This window comes from Macrobrachium rosenbergii, chromosome 14 (genome assembly GCF_040412425.1).
Source record: "Macrobrachium rosenbergii isolate ZJJX-2024 chromosome 14, ASM4041242v1, whole genome shotgun sequence".
Lineage (NCBI taxonomy): Eukaryota > Metazoa > Arthropoda > Malacostraca > Decapoda > Palaemonidae > Macrobrachium > Macrobrachium rosenbergii.
The window spans coordinates 1,059,607-1,080,521 of NC_089754.1; the positions used below are offsets into that span (position 1 = coordinate 1,059,607).

General features: G+C 42.0%; 1 pseudogene; it reads left to right on the forward strand.

Annotated features, from left to right (window-relative positions):
• LOC136845685 (neural-cadherin-like) overlaps positions 1-20,915 on the forward strand; it is a 94,598-nt pseudogene that overhangs the window by 45,383 nt on the left and 28,300 nt on the right.

Below are 20,915 nucleotides of genomic sequence, written 5' to 3' on the forward strand. Positions count from 1 at the left end.
TGTGTGTGTGTGTGTGCATGTGTGCATGTATAAGCAATAACGAAATTTGCCACTTAATGTACATACATAAAAAAAGGCTTACCAGCAGCACGTCAAAATACGTAAGGACTAGAATCCACACTGTGCCATTCGCCTCATTATCCTGCATGCATTCTCGATCTTTCATTCTCTGTTGTTTCATTTATACGATATCATGTTTTTTTTTTCTTTTGCTTCCTGACACTTCTGAATTATACTGTTCAACAGCCTATCACCCTCCATTTTTCCCCACATGACCAAACCATCCCAACTTGTCACCACTTACCCCAATTCCAGTTATGCTTAAGCTATGTTCAGCAACGTAAACACTTTGCCTCAGCAACTTTAGTGTAAGAGTGTCTTCTGTGTACTTTTTGGTGTTTAGCTGTGTATTCCAGCTCTAGAGTGTTGTCAACGTGACTGAGTGCTCACTATTCGTTTACACTAACTTCCACCAAATTCCATCATTTTTATTTTGCTCTTTATCTCATTATCGTCCATACCAGTACATCTCGTGTTTCACTTGTCCATTTCCAAAACCATTACCAGAGGAGTCAATGATCTGCTCTCAGTCTGATCAGCTGCTCTTCCTCTCTTAATCTGACAAAATCTCTTATAAATTATGACATCACATTTACTCATTTGTCTTCCTGCAATTATGCAGCTTCTTGAACTCTTTTACAAAACTCTGTTTCTTTGAGCCAAATCGGTACCTCTAAACTGGTATTTTTTCTCAGTTTGTTATGACTTGGTGTAAAAAACTCAAGATCATAATTTAGCCAGCTTTTAATTATCCTTTTTTATTTTACTTAGTTCTATTGTTTTGTGAAATCATTTAACTGTTTTATCGCTCTATCTACTAGGCTTCCCAATGGCCTTCTGAGTGACTCAAGCCACGCTTCGATTTTCCAGCATGTTCTCTAATATTTATTTAAAATGGATTAACCTGGATAATGTCTAGGATGGCAAATGCATGAAATTATTATTCCTTTGAATTTCTGAGCGGATGTTATTTCATTTTATTTGTCACATAATCGTGTATAGTTGTGTGCCCTACAATGGCAACCCTGGCAAATGTTCTCATTTCCATTTACATTTTAATGAGAGAGCATTCACCCCCTTGCACTATAATTTTTCGTATTATCACCTGCTCTATTTAAGAAACTTATTGAACTGTTTTTGTAAGGCGTGATTTGATCGTGCTGCAACAATAATATCCCTTGGTGAATCAGTGTTGAGCATTCACCTCTTTTACATTGTTTTTATTAGTATTTTTGTTGACAGTGAATTCTGTACTGTCATGGCAAGTTTTTCAAGAGCCCATTTAGCAGACAATCAAATCAGATTTCCTCTACACTCCGTATAATCAAATTTTCAGCCTTCTTTACTGAGATATGATTCATGAGTGTGTATTATCATGCCTGAAGAAATGTAAGCAACATGAATAAAATGTTTTGGAAATTATTAGAATGTGCATTTTAGATGATTAGTTTAAATGCTCAACATTTGTGTTATTATTGAGAAGCGATAGTCACAATCTCAATAATAGTGACCTGGTATTTTGTCATCAACTATGACAGAGTAAAATGTACATTTAAATATCGTGGAAGGGCAAAGAAATCGCCCTCCCCTCAAAAGAGATTTTTGTTACAAAGATAAGTAGACTTCTCAGATTCAGTTCAATATCCAGTGAAGTATTCAGCCACGTACAATGAGGAAAACTTGAATCTCGGAGGAAACGTTAAACCCACTCAGTCCTCTTAAAGGTTCACTTAGGTTTCTTGACTGCAGTAAAACAACCTCATAGTCCTACTTTAGAAAAAACTCTCACGGGACTGTAGAACGCGACTCGAAGAACAACTTCGCAGTTGAACTTACGTATTTCGTGTATGCAGTACATATATGCATACACGTATTGGAAGCGGTTACCCTAAGTAAAGCATTACCCCCGAGGCTCTAAGCAAGACAACGGTCGTTCTGGCGGATGAAACCGCTGTACAGAAAACCTCCGTAATATTAACCACTTCGGACAACTACATAGAACGATCATCAATAGTGCATCGAAACCTGCACAAACTGCATTGATCAATGCTCGCGCTTTCTGGATTTTATAGACCTTCTTTTCCGGCACCTGCCACTGCATCTATCAAGCGCGGCTTGAGTTCTTTGCTACCCCATCTCTTTTAGCACTGTTAAGTGCTACACTTTTTTCATGAACCTGTCATCATTTATCCTTCTCACATGAAGATATCTCCTGAAAGTCTCTGATTCATCCCTTCACCTTTATCAACCATTTTATCACTGCCATGTATATATATATATATATATATATATATATATATATATATATATATATATATATATATATATATATATATATATATATATATATATATATATATATATATATAATATATATATATATATATATATATATATATATATATATATATATATATATATATACATATATATATATATATACATATATATATATACATATATATATATATATACATATATATATATATATATATATTATTACGTGTGAGGTCTTGGTTGATCATGTATGTCAATTCACGTAATTTTTTACTGGCCCTGCAAACCAAGATTACGTAACCTGTCACTTGAAGCCTGAAGTTAACCTCAAAAGACAGATGTTAATTAGCCAAGGTCGCCAGTTGAGGTTTATTCTCATGCCTAACAGAATATTTAGAGATGAATTTGATTTTAAGCGGGTTCTTCCAAACATTGAGACCTTGAGGCATACAAAAGCATACGAGAATTTAACCTGATTTTTGCTTACCTAAATCTGGTATTTGCTGGAATATGTAAGTTGACTAACAATATAATAATTAGGCTTAATCTAGACTTTTATACAAACACATATACCTAAGTGGTGGCTGAAGGAAGAAAACAAAGGAAAAAATAAATACAGAAAAGTACTGATCAATCGCGAAGCTTCAACAAAATCGGACTTACATTGAATGTCAGTCGCTCGCAAACGAGGACCTCAGGAGTCGTAGTTCTGGCAGTCTTCCCAATTCACTAATTAAGTTGAGCGACGGAAGGCTAATAAGAACAAGAATATCGTTCGGAACGCATACGCTTAGCGTCACCTGGTTCAGCGACTAGCTGGAATCTCGGCCCGACCTCGCTTCGTTCCCGCCAGATGAGGGCTTATACCGCCCCGGGCAATCCGACCTTGACAAAGGCATCGTCGAATGCATAGAATAAAGCTTAAGGGCCACCATAACTAGGGGTCATTGAGCGTTAACCCTCTCTGAGGCTTAGGTCCCTGGTCTAATGCCTAGCATATTTTGTTTCTGGCTTTCCAAGCCTATGCGCCATTTGTCTACTCACGTTGATTGTTCTTTTTGAATTGCCTAGCCACGGCGGGGCAGAGATGTTCTCAATAGAGGAATTGAATCGGACTGTATTCCACCTAAATACGCCGAGGCGTTAGCAGTAATATTTATAAAAGCTCCCCTATAGAAGGCATGCTCCCTTTTCAGTGAAGGTCTATATAAATAATGTTCGCCTCTCGTAGGTTACTCTCCTTCACTGAGCAGATTAGTCCTGGTTGGCCTGCCTAGCTACAGAACTACCTAACCTAGATAGGACATGAGCTATAATCCTACTTAACCTAATTCTAATGGTACTAGAAGGTGCTCACGGTTATTATAAACTACCTACAATCAAGATGTGTTTAGACCTAGCCTAGTGGTACATTCTATGATATTCCCTAACCTAACCTATCCCAGCAAACCGTAGCACCAACATAAGGATTAATATTCTAACTAAATTACAACATGGTTTATGTTTAATACAATTAAATTTACATAGTTAATTCTTGAGGGTTGCCTCCTTTACTGATAAATGGGTGCCTCACTGAGGTCTTGGGCCATGCGTGTCACGAGCATCGTGGCTCGTTTCACAATAGTTGGATTACTGAAATTGGTTATGCTACTTACATGATTACTGTGGCTCGGTGGTAAGTGGAAGGAACAGGTTAGCAATTGATGTACCGTACTTTAAAGTGGCCTAGGCTAGGTACAAATAAAGGAAGAGATCACACTGGCTACCTTCTCTGGGCAAGGGACCGGATATGTAGATGTTAGGGCACTGTGCCGAGAGAGGGCACTAGTGCCTGGATTTTACGTCGGCAATTTTATTGTCTGTACCCCATATATGGATGGTCAGTTATAGTCTTGGAGATCCAAACACCACCTCATCAGTCTCTTATTTTGGTTTCTAAAGTTGGTGAGGTATGTGAGGGGATTATGGTCCGTGAGTACTGTTAGCGGGAATTGGTGGTCCGCATGATACGCCTCAATGTTGTGCCAGGACCAGCCCCAGCAGCTCCTATTCTCGATTGTGCTGTATGCCTCGTCTGGGCCGGGTTTAGCTTCTTGGAGTAGTAGCAACGGTGGTGCATTTGGTGCCCTGGAACGGACGGCTCCTACTCGACATCATCGGCTAGATGAAGGGTTTATCATAGTCCGGTGTTCTGAGCACCGGTTTACTGAAATAATTACTTCCTTGAGGCGGTCATAGGCTTTCTTGCACTCGGGCGTGCACCAGACTCTGGTTCCCGGTGGCTGAGTGATGGGGCAGCGGCCTCCGGGAGTTTGGGATAAAGCGCCTGAAATGCTGAACCATTCCCAGGAACCTCCTGGGCCTCCCGTTCGTGGTGGGGTATGACATTTCTCTGATAGCCTGGATATTGGCATCCTTGGTCTGAGATGTCCGTTCCCGACAATGCTGGCCCAAATACTCTGCCACTGGCAACGCTGCTGGTTACTCGAGGTTGGCCCTGCGTGGTGCTTCTAGAACTTCTTCCAGGACTCGCTGGTGCTCTTCCCAGGTCCGAGCAAAGATGACAATATCATCAAGATACACCACACAGTTGGGAATGCCGGCCAGGACCTCATTCATGAGACGCTGGAAGCAACTGGGCGCATTCTTGAGTCGAACAGCGCCAATGGCTGGTAATGACCGAGGTGTTGTAAAGGCGGTGAGGTCACCGACTCGGACTAAAGCGGCGCGCGGCAACCCTTCTCCAGAATGATTTTGCTGAGAAGGGGCTTGGCGATGCTGTCCAGACACACCTCTATCGTGGCAGAGGTATAGTTCAGGCTTGGTGACCGCATTCAGTTTCCTGAAATCGATGCATAGCCTATCTCCGCCCCCTCCTTGGCCACCAGCACACTGGCGAAGACCAGCAACTCAGCTCTTCTCGATTAATCCCAGTCAGAAGCTGGGCACCTCCAGGGTTTGCCTTGTGTGAAACTGCGATGGGCCTCGCAAGTCACTCCCAAGTGGATGGTGTGCTTGACCATGGAGGTGACCCAGCTCATCGGACAACTTGGGGTACTTTCCAGAAAGAGTCCCAGCGTCCTTACGCCTGGTTTCATCCAAGCCAGGGGTGATGACAGCGAGTTAGCCAGCACTTGAGTTGGTCTCGGCAGAGGAGCCCTCGACCAGCCCTATGGTGAGTCACCAAGCTGGAAGCTCCAGGGGTTTCCTGAGGTGCTTTTCGCTCTTGAAGGGCTTCAGAAAGATTAATGTGTATGCATGGCCCTTCTCTTGCCATGATCGATCAGGTAATTTAGTTGTCCCCTCTTGGCTAGTACTCGGTGGGGTCCTGTGAACTGGGTCTCCAAGGGACGGGTGGCGCCTAGGCGCAGCACTAGGACCTGGTCTCCTATCTCGAAGCTCCGAGACCTGGCCTCCTTGTCCACTCGGATCTTGACCCGCTCTTGGGAGGCTGCCTCGTGCGCTTGAGCGATGGCCCAGGCGGCCTTCAAATTTCGCTGTATGCGGGGAAGATTTTCTGCCCATGCGGCTTTCTCGGTTCTGCCCAGGCCTCGTGCCACAAGATGTCCAGGGGGCCCCTGGTGGAGTGGGCAAATAGGAGCTCAAACGGGCTATACCCCAGGGTTTCCGAAGGAGCCTGGCGGATGGCGAATAAGGCGTAAGGCAGATTCTCTTCCCAGCTCGACCCATTTTCCTCTGCTAAGAGGAGAGAGGTAATTTCGGCGTCTGATAGAAGCGCTCTATTATCCTTGGCTCTCGAGAATTGGTATGGAGTCAGTGGAGATGGTGACCCGTGGGTAGCCATGGCGTCTCAAACTCCTTGACGTAAAATGCACGGCCTTCGCGGCTCTGGACCGTGGCGGGAACGAACTGGCAGAAGGAACGGATCAAAGCCTTGACCGCGTTCTTGGAGCTGTGGTGCTGCATACGGGTATCGCCTCGGGATACCTGGTGAACGATCGATGATGGAGAGGACATAGGTGTTTCCGTCTTCGTCTTTCCGCCCCTCCCGAGTGTGAGAATCACCACGTCTTGGAAGGACACCAACAAGAGGTATGTTCTGTAGGGGGCCTTGGGGACCACTTCGTTTGGTTTTCAGCGATCTGGCAGGAGGGCGGGGCTGACATAGGTTTTCTGAACCTCCGCCATCCGGGCCCAATAAAACCTCCCCTCCAGCAATTTAAGCGGTGCGGTTGACTCAGTGGCCTCCCAGCCCGTCATGGGCCAGTTAGCTCGATGGGCCTGTAGTTTCGAGGCACAACCACCCACTCGATGGATAACGCCGCGGGTCTTCCGTCCCCGGCTTCCCGAATAGGACGTTATCCTCTAGGAGATAGCCGGCTTTTGTCAGGTCCCTAAACTGCTCCTCCTGGGTGAAGGCCCCTTCTCTTAATGGTAGGAGCTCCTCATCCTCATGCTGCGCCGCTATGAGTTGCGACCTCTTTAACTCCGGCACTTGGGCGGCCGCTCCCGTGATCATTAGGGTGCTCACCCCGGGGGTGGGATGGCCCTCCTCCTTTGGTATGGGGGCCTCCTGCAGCCAGGATGCTGCAACTCTATGTCTTGGGTGGAGGGTCCCTCCTGGTAGCGGCCGGTGGAGAGGGTGACTTCGGCGTTAACAGGTGCGACCATGCGTAGAGACGCGACTTGGGAGGCGGCCACATTAGGTTCCTCCCAATCAATGGGTGCAACCTTCAGCTATGGACTGACCACCCCTAGTGGGTGCTCCTTGGGGCCCCAGGGGTGTTCACTTGGAGCTGTCTGGTGGGAATGTCAGCTGATTTTCCCTCGACCCATCCTGGTCCAACCTCATCCTCCCGTATTTCTCGCCGGCTGGTACCTGGTGATGGGCAATGAGGCTGACATCTGCTCCTGTCTAGAGAGAGAGCATGTCCTTCGGGGCTGGAAGCCGCTACCAGCAAGCGGAAAATCCCTCGGTGGCCCATTCCGGTGGGGGTTGGGCGTGTGGAAGCCCCACAGTCTTCATATGGTACTTGGGGCAGGTAGGGGCCCGGGCATTCCAGTGGCCGAGTTGGCCACAGTCCCTGCAGGAACCCCTTTGCGGTGCCGAGCTTCCCGCCGTGGGGGGAGGCTTTGCGGCGGCTTGCGAGACGGAGGAGGGATGTGGCCTGTCTCTGGGTGCCGCCAGGTGGTACAACTTGCTAGTGCCAAGCTTATATCTGCACTCCGATTCAGCATGCCCCCCTTCTTGCAATGGTTGCATATGGTCTTGCCTTAGGCAGTCCATTCCTCGGGCGAGTGGAGTTCGAGAGGTAGGCGGAGGGACGATTAAGCTTCTGAGAGGTGCTATGCGACTGATTGAAGGTTTCCCACGAATCAGCCATCGACAAGCTTCCATAAGTGTGGGCTGCTTATCGTTAAGATATACCGCAGGGCAACCTGGCACACATTGGAAAGATATTCTAGCATGGTCGATTGAAGAGATCCTCGTTGTGGTAAGGCCAAAAGTCGAACCAGCGCGTACCGGACTGGGTTTTGTGACATGCCCATTCCGTCCAAGACCAGCCGACTTCCTTGGCAAGACCTGGGAACCGTTGTCTCCATTTTCTGGGGTTATCTCATGACCTTAGTAATGACTCTCTCTGAACTTCACGCCATGTTGCCTCTCTGGCTTCTCCAGTGAAGCGGCTGCCAACTTTTCCCTCCATATGCTTGGCTAGTATTAAGGCTCTCTCTGTCTCCGTGGTGCTGTAGTTATCGAAAAAGAGCCTCGGTCTCCTCCAGCCATGCTTCTGGCTCGTCCTCCAGTCCACTTGGGGACAGAATTGATGCTCGAAATTGGGCGTTTGATGCAGCAGGTGTAGGACTGGAGGCTTGATGGCTAGCCATAGCCCGGCGTTCTCCATTTTCGCTCTCTCAAGCTCGAGCTCCCTTCTCCTTTGGGGCTAACTCCAGTTTCCTGCAGGCTAACTCATGCTGTCTCCTTCTTTCTTCTCTTCCCTCTTTACATATTGCCTTCGTTCGGCTTCATACTTCCTCTGCTCAGAGTCTTTCTTCCTTCTCCCGCTTAGCCAAGTCGTCCACTTGCTCCTTAGCAGGTGGTAAGTTCCGAGCCGGTGAGACCTGCCGCAAATCCCCAGCCCCAGGAAAGTTTATAATGCTCTGCTGCCATGGTTCTGGTGGGAAGGGCGTCTAACCGAATCGACTGGGGCGTGCTGGGCAGCAGAAATGTCTCTTCAATGACGTGGCACCCTTTCAAGGTGGCACTGGATAGTTCAGGTGTGCCGTGTACAGGTCACACTGGTGGCACTCAATGTTCAAGGCACTGGTGCAGGTTAGGTTCAGAAGAACCTTCTCTTCTGTGTTCCTTTTGTTTTCTTTAGTGGCACTTATGGTGCCAATGTGTTCCTAGGGACCCTCTACTGGAGTCCAACTAGGCTATATGGGAGGAAAGGCACTCTACACCCCCTGCAGAGTGCAACAATCGAATGAGAGAAAGGGAAGGTAAAAGAGAGAGAGAGAAGTAAGCTATTCAAGTGATGACAGTGCTGCAAATTATTGTACTGTGTGGAATAAGAAGAGTGAGTTTGGGTTTTTTTTTTTTCTTTAAGATCCTCGTGAGTGGCTGGTCCCAGTACCGGCCCCAGTGCTGTACTCTTTTTCAGAGGTGAAAACTGCTGGTTTGCTTCGGTCTGGATGGCAAGCCTCACTGCGGCAAACAGTTTATCACTGTATCAGTAATTACTCTTAACTTGTCCTCATCTATTTGTAGGACAGAGGTGTTTCTTTTTATTTGGCTTATTGTATTCGAATTAATTAGCCTAGTGTCGGCCGTTCTTTCTTTGAAGGGTCACGTACACTTAGAGTTAGGAATGCTTACTTGAATGACGAGAGAGAGAGAGAGAGAGAGAGATTTTCAATCAATGAATTTCTTACTGCTTGAGAACATGTAAACAAGATTTTATCATGCTGTGGCATGGATCTTAATAAAATGATATAGATGCGTCGTCTTGGCTTCATAGGGATTACTTTATTATCTTAATTTTCCTGGGGGCAGCGATAAGTTTATCGTAAAATTTTAAATTCTCTTTATATGCTTTTTATAGTAGGTATTCGTAGGAACTTGTTATGGTACTCCTAACTAAGGCCTATCTTTCCCTGCCTAAATTGTCTTTTGTTTTTTTCCTAGCTAAGATATTAGGAGGTGGGTTCGCTACGAAAAGCAAAAAAAAAAAAAAATGACCCCCAAGAGTGGCTCGGGCAGACTAGTCACGACAGCGGATGACAATAACAAGGTCTTAAGATGGCGGAAAAGTCCCGTTAGGCCTAAATTTCAAAACAACCTCGGGCGGCGAAGGAACACCAAAATGGCCGTTCTCTCACAAATAGTTCGAACAATTTCAAAACAACGCGAACACGGCGGAGAATCAAGATGGCGGTATTTTCTTTTTCAAACAAATTCAAAACAACGCCCAACAAATGCAATTATCCAGATTTTACTTTTAAATATACCAATCATGCATAGCGTTTCGTTAAGGATGGAAAACAAAAATTACCAAACAACTTTGTCTTTTGTTACGCCGATATTCTCACGGACATTAAACAAGAATGAAAAGAAATACTAGCCTGCCTGCGTAAATTTACGTTGTTGAACGGTACCTTTATTGTAAAGTTACTATTTCAGTTCGATTGCTACTTCACTGACTCGGTTTTGAATGATTCCCGCTATATGCAAACAATAACGTCCGAATTGCCGACCACGATTTCTGTTACTTTGTGTATAGACTGGGCTCAGCGTTAGAAGCGCTTTGGTCGTTACTTGAGCGACTTGACTCCGCGATCGAACACATTGTTGTGTCCTTGTCTTAAACGTTATAAATTATGAGCTCTGCTCAATTCGCACACTTCTTACCTACAGCTAATTCTCACTACACTTGGCCTAACATTCTCTTTACTGCTTATTATTATGCCTCGTTCCTTGTTTGGAAGAATAAATGAGTTCGATATCTGACTTTTATTTTAGGTGTAATTTTAATTTCCTTTTTCTCCAGATTCTTTCTCTAAAATGTACTTTAGATTCTCATGAGTCGCCAATGTGCAGATGTGAGATCTTGGTTGATCATGTATTATTCAATTCACGTGATATTTTCTGACCCTGCAAACCAAGATTACCGCGTAACCTGTCGCGAAGCCAAAAGTTAACCTCAAAGACAGGCGTTAGTGGCAAGGTCGCCAGTTAAGTTATTAGCTTGTAACAAAGAATATTTAAAGATGAATTTGATTTTAGCATAGCAGTTCTTCCAAACATTGGACATGAGGCATACAAAAAGCATCGAGATTTAACCTGATTTTGCTTACCCTAAATCCTAGAGTATTTTACTGGAACTAACGGGGTTAGAAGCTAACAATATAATTAGAAGCCAATCTAGACTTTGTAAACACATATACCTAAGTGGTGGCTGAAGGAAGAAAACAAAGGAAAAATGTGAAATACAAGAAAAGTACTAGTCAATCGCTGACTTCAACAAGAATCGGACTTACAGTGAATGTCCGATCATATGTAAGCGAGGACCTCGGTCGTATTCTGGCAGTCTTCCCAATTCACTTTAATTAAGTTAGGCGTAGGAGGAAAAGTAATAAAGAACAAAGAGAATATCGTTCGGGCACGCGCAGTGTCACCCTGGTTCAGCGACGGCTGGAATCTCTCTGACCCGACTAAGCCGTTCCGCCAGATGAGGCTTACCGCCCAGACAATCGACCTTGACAAAGGCATGCAAGTCGAATGCATAAGAATAAAGCTTAAGGAGCCACACCATAACTGGGGTCATTGGCGTTAACCCTCTCTGAGGCTTAGGTCCTAATGCCTAGCATATTTTGTTTACAAACTTTCCAGCCTATGCGCCATTTGTCTACTCACGGTGATTGTTATTTTTGGATTGCCTAGCCTACGGGGCAGAGATGTTCTCTGTCAATTGAATCGGACTAATATTCCACTTTCTCTAAATACATGAGGGCTGAACAGCAGTAATATTTATAAAAATATATATATATATATATATACATACATTATATATAATATATATATATATATATATATATATATATATATATATATATATATATATATATATATATATATATATATATATATGTATATATATATATCATATACTATGCCTTATTATACAAGTCAGATAGAGTCATAACCTCCTTCCACACCTGTTTAAGAACAATGTCAGATCAACTTATATCTCAAAGAGTCCCCAGTGGTAATGGCCAGCCTGCATACTGGGTCAGCACATTCTCTATCACTTGTCAACTCTCTCTCTCTCTCTCTCTCTCTCTCTCTCTCTCTCTCTCTCTCTCTCTCTCTCTCTCTCTCTCTCGTTATCTAAGTCACTAACTGAACTAAGGAAGAACAGCAAAAACATAACTACCAAAAATATAATTTATTCAGTTATCTAACATGGCAAGTAGATTGGAATCAACATAGGAATGAAATGGGAACATCTACATCCCAGAATTGTTAACCCAGTTAACCAAGTAAGAAATATGACATAGAGCTATCAGCATCTACCAACAGAGTCTTTACATCAGAAGAGTCAAAATAAGTCAACGTGACCATAGTCATGATAAGTCACATTCCCCTCCATTTATATTGACCTCTATTCAATACATCTGAGGAAACAAAGGGAAAACCACAACTTTTAAAAACAGAAACAGAGAAAAATAAATGTGGGATGTTTTCCCGCGTTACGAACCCCAAGAGAAATGCACAGAATTAAACATGGTAAAGTCAGAATCAATAAAAATCAATGAGACATAGGAGATAAAAAATAAATGGGGAAAAGACATTCAGCATGGTAACTGCTTCAAAGAATCAGTACATGTTAAAGTTAATTAAACCCATTCACGTTTTATCAAAAATAAAGTTCCAGCTCACTTCTCAAGCAGTCACAAAATCTTCTAGGAAAGCGGATCTGAGCACAAAAAGAGCTAACTCTGAAATGTCTAACCTGTACTCAAATTGAAAAATTCACACCTTTTATGACATGCCCATGAAAGCGAACAAACGGATGCTCTAACCGGAACTTGACCACTTCCAGTGGCATAGCCAGCACATTGCCCAGGGTACGATGCTCCCTTGTCTCCGTGAGAAGCCATACTGATGCTAGGCCTTCGTCAGCACTGACTCGCTGAATACATAGGCACTTTTTCCATTTACCTTTGCCCAGAATGTCTTCAAGAAAACTGCTTAGCTAAAAAAACCAAATAACATATTCATCCTAAATGTTATATATATATATATATATATATATATATATATATATATATATATATATATATATATATATATATATATATATATATATATATATATATATATATATATATATATATATATGTATATATATATGTATATATATACATATATATATATATATATATATATATATATATATATATATATATATATATATATATATATATATATATATATATATATATATATATATATATATATATATATATATATATATATATATATATATATATATATATATAGGTATACATGAAACCCAAAACTGGCCCAGGTAACTAATGCGATAGTATGATGTCGTTATGCTGTACGTAAATGAGATTTTGGAATGGAAGGTAAACCATCAGTACCATGCTTATGAAGTTGTTTTGCATGTGTTATGAAAAGGAAAGGAAGGGGAGAGGGAGATACAATATGGTTTGCATAACTTAGCAAATGAAAGTTAGGAAAGATTAATAAATATGCCGAGCAAAACCTTTTTGATATTCACTTGGTAATGCAATCAGCTGAATTTTCTGCCGTTGACAAAGTGAGCTGTCTTCAAGAGCAGCGACTATCAAATGATAAGATTTATTATTATTATTTTTTTTACTCATATTTTAATAATAGAAAGGCAGAGGGTTTTTGGTATTTTTTAATTACAGGCAATTTCATAAGCCAATACAGATATTTGCAGTCCAACAAATTGTTGCTACCTGTCATTGAATTTCAGGGGCAGTTGTAATGGAATCCACTACTTCATGGTTTAGTTAAAAGCTGTTTGATCCTCCTTGGATTAATGCTTGAGTAAACCACCCAGGATAGGCGATATTATGGTTTAAAAGTTGCCTTACCATTCACGCGGTCACTTTCAAGTAGCACCACTGTTGGCTGTAAGCATGATTGAAGATCGTCTTACTCCTAACCTCATTTATGCTCAGATGAAACCAGCAACTGAGACAATTAATGCCCTGGTTTAAAATTTGTCTTATTTAGTGTTCATTTATGCTTGGCTTTTATAACCAGTAAAGATAGGCAGCATTGTGGTTTTAAAATGGACTTATTTCAAGTGCTTTCATGTTTTGGGGAAAGACTCAGCGAAGGCAGGCAATGCTTTGGTTTAAAAATGATCTTACTTCTTCCTAATGAACACCTTAATATTCTTTGGAAGCTTGAATGCCAAGTCAGTGGTCCCTGTGGGCTTGTTCCATAGGAATAGGGTTCATCTTCTAAATAATAATAATAATAATAATAATAATAATAATAATAATAATAATAATAATAATAATAATATTGAAAAGGATGGCTGTATTTTGCAAATTTACCTTTTACAGGATCAGAGTGAGATGAGCAAGTGTTTTATTTTTCCATTAAAAAATATTTTCCTTATAATTGGGATTATGTCTGTTCTTGTGATTCTCTGGTTATGGGCAGTCCTGGCATGGTTAAAGATGGCTCCCTCTTGGCCATAGCAGGAAATCATCTTGGAGAAACGCATGGTGGTCATACCGATGTACAAGCATGAGTATCGGTAGACCACATTGGTTTTCTTCAAGGGGTTCTGATGAGGGGTGGCTGGATTGTTACACATCACCAGGCTGCTTGTTTTTTCCTTTTGTAGTAAATGACCAGATGATTATTCTTACTGGGGTCGGTGGGACAGACATTATCCTCAATGATGTTCTTGAGGGCTCATATTTCTTTTTATATTTTTGATGGAATTGCCCTTTATAGAAGAACTCAATGCATTCAGGGAAATCAGGGTGAGGTTCTGCTGGTACCATTTATCGATGTTCATCTTGATAGACTCTTGTACATTTTGGTTTGGATGTCCATTGTCGACAAGGGTCTGGGCTACAAGTTCCATTTCTTCATGTGTCATTCCAGGAGGAGCAGTGCAAGAGGGCCCTGCTGACATAGGCGCTGATGGTGGAGTGCTTATACTTCACGGGGCATTCGCTCGCTCCATTCATACACATGCCCAGGTTTTTTGGCTTCATGTGAACTTTTGTTGAGTTTAAGGCTTCCCTCTGCTCTACAAGGATGTCAAGGAATGGGATGCAGCGGTCTTAGTTACATTCGATGGTGAAACTGAGGTAGCTATGGTTGTGGAAAGCACGCCTCAGGTTCTCGATTTCTTCTTTCACACGTACATCCTCGGCTGGTCAGTGTTTTGAAGACCCTTTGCTCCACAGTGTCCATATAGAAATTGGCAAAGAGGACTCCAAGGGGAGAACCCATCGCCACCCCATCGATCTGGGTGTACATATGGCCGGGGTGATTGGGAAAGGGGCCTTTTTGGTACATATTTCCAAGAGGGCTCAGAGGGCATGCTCAGGGATGTTCAGTGATTGGGTAGTAGGGTCCCTATACACAAGGTCCAAGATCATCTGGATGGTCCCATCGACAGGGACGTTGGTGAAGAGGGATTCCACATCTATCAAAGCAATACATCCTCTGGGGACATCACTCTTTAGGGTTGCCAGGAACTCTGCTGATGACTTCAGGCTGTGGCTGTCTGGAAAGTTAGGATGGTGTTGAGCCTCTTGTTAGGACTGATGATGAGGTGCAGGGGGTTACCTGACTTGTGTGTTTTGACATTTCAATTGATGTACCCCAGGTCATAGTCTCCTGTGATTGATTGTGGGTGAAGGGCATTAGAGGCAGCATTGATCATCTCTATGATCCTGTTCACCTCCCACCTGATCTTGTCGACAGGGTTCATAGTAATTCTTTGAAATTTGGTGCTGCCTCCCAGGATTCCATCTAACTTCTGATGGTCTTCCTCGGTGTTTATGAGAGAAAAAGTGGTGGTCTTGCCAGCTTAGCCACCTCCCTCAGGCACCAGTTGATGATGTTTCTTTTGTAGTCGCCATGGTCTGTAAGGGCCTCAGCCAACAAGGGGTGGCAAAGCAGTTGAGGGAGAGGGAGGAAATCACCGTTCGTAGGGTCGACAAGACTGGCGCTTTTGTCCTCATAAACACCGAGAAATACTATCAGAAACTGGACAAAATCCTGGCAGGCAGCACCAAATTTTGAAGAATTACTAAGAATCATGTCGACAGGATCAGGCAGGAGGTGAAGAGGATGATAGAGAGGGTCAACACTGCCTCTAACATCCTTCACCTACCACCAATCACAGGAGACTATGACCTCCGGTACATCTATGGGAATGTCAAAACAAACAAGCAAGATAACCCCCTGCACCACATCATCAGTCAGATTCCTGCCCCGACATACCATTTGACCAAGAGGCTCAATGCCACCGTTTAACAGCCTGAAGTCATCAGCAGAGTTCCCGGAGGCCCTAAGAGTGACAGCCCCAAGAGGATGTATTGCTTCGATGGATCTGGAGTCCCTCTTCACCAACGTCCCTGTCGATGGGACCATCCAGATGATCTTGGACTGTGTATAGGGACCTCACCACCCAATCCCTGAACATCCCTGAGCATGCCCTCTACGCCCTCTTGGAAATATGTACCAAAAAGGCCCCTTTCTTCAACCACTGGGGCCATATGTACACCCAGATTGACAGGGTAGTGATGGGTTCTCCCCTTGGATTCCTCTTTGCCAATTTCTATATGGGCACTGTGGAGCAATAGGGTCTTTGAAAACATAGACTAGCCAAGGATGTATGTGCGCTACACTGACGACACCTTTGTCAGCGCCAATTCGCAAGAAGAAATTGTGAACCTGAGGCATGCTTTCCACAACCATAGCTGCCTCAGCTTCACTATCAAATGCACCCAAGACCACTGCCTCCCCTTCCGTGATGTCCTTGTTGAGCAGGGAAGGCCTTATTTTCTACAAAGGTTCACACGAAGCTGACAAACCTGGGCATGTGTGTGAATGGAGCGAGCGAGTGCCCCAAGAGGTATAAGCATTCCACCATCAGCGCCTATGTCAGGATGGCCCTCTAGCACTGTTCCTCTTGGAATGACACACACTGTCGACAATGGACATCCAAACTGAAATGTAGAAGAGTCTATCAAGATGAACATTGATAAATGGTACCAGCAGGAACCTCGGCCCAATATCCCTGAAAGCATAGAGCTCTTCCATGAAGGGCAATGCCATCAAAAATATAAAAAAAAAGAAATATGTGCCCTCAAGAACATCACTGAGGATAATGTCTGTCCCATTGACCCCAATAAGAATAATCATCTGGTCATTTACTACAAAAGGAAATAAAACAAGCAGCCTGGTGATGCGTAACAATCCAGCCACCCTCATCAGGACCCCTTGAAGAAAACCAATGTGGTCTACCGATACTCATGCCCCGTCCAAGGATGCCTTGGCTCATACATCAGCATGACCACCATGCGTTTTTCCAAGAGGATTTCCTGCTATTTCATAGAGGGAGCCATCTTTAACCATGCTAGGACTGCCCATAACCAGAGAATCACATGAAAAGACATAATCCCAAATATAGAAATAACTGACCAAACTATGGACCACAGCCGCCTGCGCCTCCTGGAAGTATTGCGCATTGGGAAAGAGAAACCAACCCTTAACATTACGCAGGAAACCTTTTTCCTCCCCATGGCCACCAGGAGACCTGCACCGAGCAACCCCCATAGCGAGTGAGCAAATCAAAATTCCGCATCTGAGAACCCTGAACATCAACACAGGAGAAGAGGCTCCACCTGAGAAGTCCTGCACAAGGAAGCCAATCATAATTCAGTACCAATCAAGACCCCTATAAATACTGACCCAACCACCTTGTTTCTCCAGATCCTTTTCAACACGTCCAGAGGATGGCCATCGAGTTGGTCGAAACATGTTGGCAGTACCACAACCAGAAATAAGAAAAGAACCCAGGTCCAAACCACCGAATGAGACCACGAAGAAATCTACAGATTTTTTAATGAATAATTTAATAAAAACACTTCTCTCATCTCACACTGTCCTTTTCTGATATGAATTTTGGCTAGTTGCTGCCAACATTGCTGAGCCTGAAAAGCAAATTATAAGGAAAATAGAAAAGATCCTGCATAAGATAAATTTGCAAAATACAGCCATCCTTTTCAATAAGACCTGTCTGAAAGAGGGTCTGCTCCCCTCAAATAATAATAATAATAATAATAAGCATTCATGTTAGGGTGAAAATGACGTTGAAGCCAAACAATTTGGGTGAAAGCAACAGTGGAGACAGACAATATTATGATTGAGGAGTGTACCTACCCCACTGCATTAATATTCTCTTGAAACCAATGGTGAAGAAAAATAACTTGTGATCCCACTCGAAAATAGACGTAGTTTGTAACCTGTACTTTCCGTGAGGTATTTTATTCATTGACATTCACTGTGACCTAATATTAAGTCTTAAATGGTCATTTCCATATATAATATATATGTATATATATATATATATATATATATATATATATATATATATATATATATATATATATATATATATATATATATATATTTGCAGCTGCATTCTGGTATATTTGCCTTTACAAAGTCAGAGTAAATTTATGAAAGAAAAAAAGGCGTTTTGTCATAAAGCTAATGTGATAGAATATTTTTGCAGGGTGGCTGTCTTCTATGACCTAAATAAATTATAAAAAATCATTGCATTGGTTGAAGCTATGACTTATGAATGATGTTAGTTTTAATAATAATGAGAAGAATCTTTGTTCATCTTTTGTGGAACAGTTACCTGCTGCACTTTGCGGTGAGTGACCGAGTGTGGAGTCAAGTGGGTGTTGCTGCAAATGTAACTGTGGTGGTAAGGACTCTGACCCACGATGCCCTGACCAACGCAACACCAGTCGTCCTGGCTCCTATTGCCCCAGCCGACTTGACCAGGGGATGGTCGCCCACGGTAAGCAATGCGCAAGGTCTTTTAGTTTCATTATTATTATTATTATTATTTCAGTGGCTGAAACCTATCCACATTGAATAAGTACACTAAAGGCGTCATTGACTTGAAATTGAAGCTTCCAAAGAATGTTGGTTTCAACCTCCCTCGGCTAGCACGCTGTTGGCCCAGCGTTCGGCTCTCCAACCAGCCAATGAAGAATTACAGGAATTTACTTCTGGTGATAGAAATTCATTTCTCGTCATGGTTCGGATTCCACAATAAGCTGTAGGTCCCGTTGCTAGGTAACCAGTTGATTCTTAGCCACATAAAATAAATCTAATCCTTCTGGCCAGCCATAGGAGAGCTGTTAATCAGCTCAGTGGTCTGGTTAAACTAAGATATACTTCTCCCACCGTAGACGCCACACTGCAGCAGTAACTGATCATGATACAGAGCCAGTGATTTTTCATCGCCCTGGGGAGACGTGAACTCACGACATCTAAGTGGCTTGCCACGACGCAAAACACTATATACCAGCGGACCAGCAGTTATTGAAGAACCCTTTTCTGTGTTTCTTGAACTAGCGAAATGTTGGCAAAATGACAGCCATTGGAAATCCGTGAAGCTAGAAAGCATCTCAAATTCGTTTTACCAAACGAGAGGTAGTGTTTTAACCTAATTTTAAATATAATTTCTTAGAGATTATACAAAATAAATTCTTTTTATGTCTATGCATTTATAATAAATAAAATCAAACGTTTGAAACGTTCGTGATTTCGTTGAACTCGAAGGGGAGTTTTTGTGTGAGTTTTCCAAAGTGAATAATCACTGTTTGATTGATGGCACATATTAATTTCTACAGAATGTGGGATGTGCATTTTGCAACTGGAAAATCTCAAATACACCTGCGTTCCTTCCAGAAAGAGCTCCTCTTCAGGTAACGTGCTGACATTTCAAAAACAAGAACTGAAAAACATGTAAAATGCAACTGAAATGAAGAGTGCGTAATTTGTTAAGTGTAAAAAATGCTATGTAAGTACTTGCGAGGTCAGTTATTTGTAACTGTATCGTTTATGAACACATAAGAACTTTGGTATTCTCGCTACAAGATATTTTCTTTCGTTATTCACATATGACAAGTATGCAGTATAATTTTACAAATCCTAGAGACTAAACCAAAATACAGGCCAGGACAGTAAGTTTCCAATAACAAAAATCTTTCCTTCTGGCAAGTCACAGGTGTTTAAAATTGTTTTGCTCGGCTGTGCATTGATAGTTTTCATATATTTTTACTTGAAGGCATCAATTGTTTCTAACGTTTTTCTATCCTCTTCATCATCAGCATTTAGAACTTCTATTTAAAACAATGATGAAATGTCTATGAGCGTATCAGTCACAAGATGTGGCCTTTAGTGGGAGATAACAAATGCCCAATATTAGAGAAATCAATCTAGTTATGTATACGTACCTATATTTAAAAATAAATCTCTACAAAGAGCTTTTGGGAATCTGGTCGATTCTCCTTTTCAAAAGGGGAATCGAACAGATTCCCGGGAGTTCTGTGCAGAGATTTATTTTCTAATATATGTACGTATAAGTACAATATTGGCATTAGTCATCACCCACTAAAGCCACATCTTGTGCCTAATACGCTCATAGACATTTCATTATTGCTTTAAATATGGGACGTTTTAAATGCTGATGATGAACAAGAGACAAAAACGTTAGAAGCAATTGATGCCTTGAAGTAAAAATATATGAAAACTATCAATACTTAGCTGAACAAAACATAATTTTAAAAACTTTTGACTTGCTAGGAAGGAAAGATACATAAATAAGTGTGGATTTGTTTCTCCATTTCAAGACTCATGCCACGATGAGTAATTTTTAATGCCAATATTTTTTTCTTTGGTGAACAGCTTATGCCAAATGACACTTCTTCTTGACCAACTCTCTAATTCAGTTGAAATTTCCTAATAACTAAAAGGTCTTCATAACTGGAGACCTGGACATTCAAACAAAAGTGAATATATTATCTTGTTTTCATATAATTTAAATTATATGCGATTAAAACCTGGCATTTTGAATGGTATCTTGGATATAAAAACTAACAAAAAAGGGGGAATGGAGTTTGTTATCTGTTGGTAATTATATTTTCTTTAACGATGGTATCTTAGTTATAAAAACTAACAAAAAAGGGGGAATGGAGTTTTTCATCTGTTGGTAATTATATTTTCTTTAACGACCTATTTTTGTCTGGTAGATCAATATTCTTCGTAGTCTCTGCTGATAAATTATGTTCCTTACTGTGAAGGAAAACAACATAAAGCAATAGCAACATCAATTTTACTAACTTTCACTTTCATTTTAGTTTCTGTATGGATTGGCAAGGGTTTCATTATTATTATTATTATTATTATTATTATTATTATTATTATTATTATTATTATTATTATTATTATTATTACTGAACATAACTTGCATATGTTTTCATGCGTCCTGTCG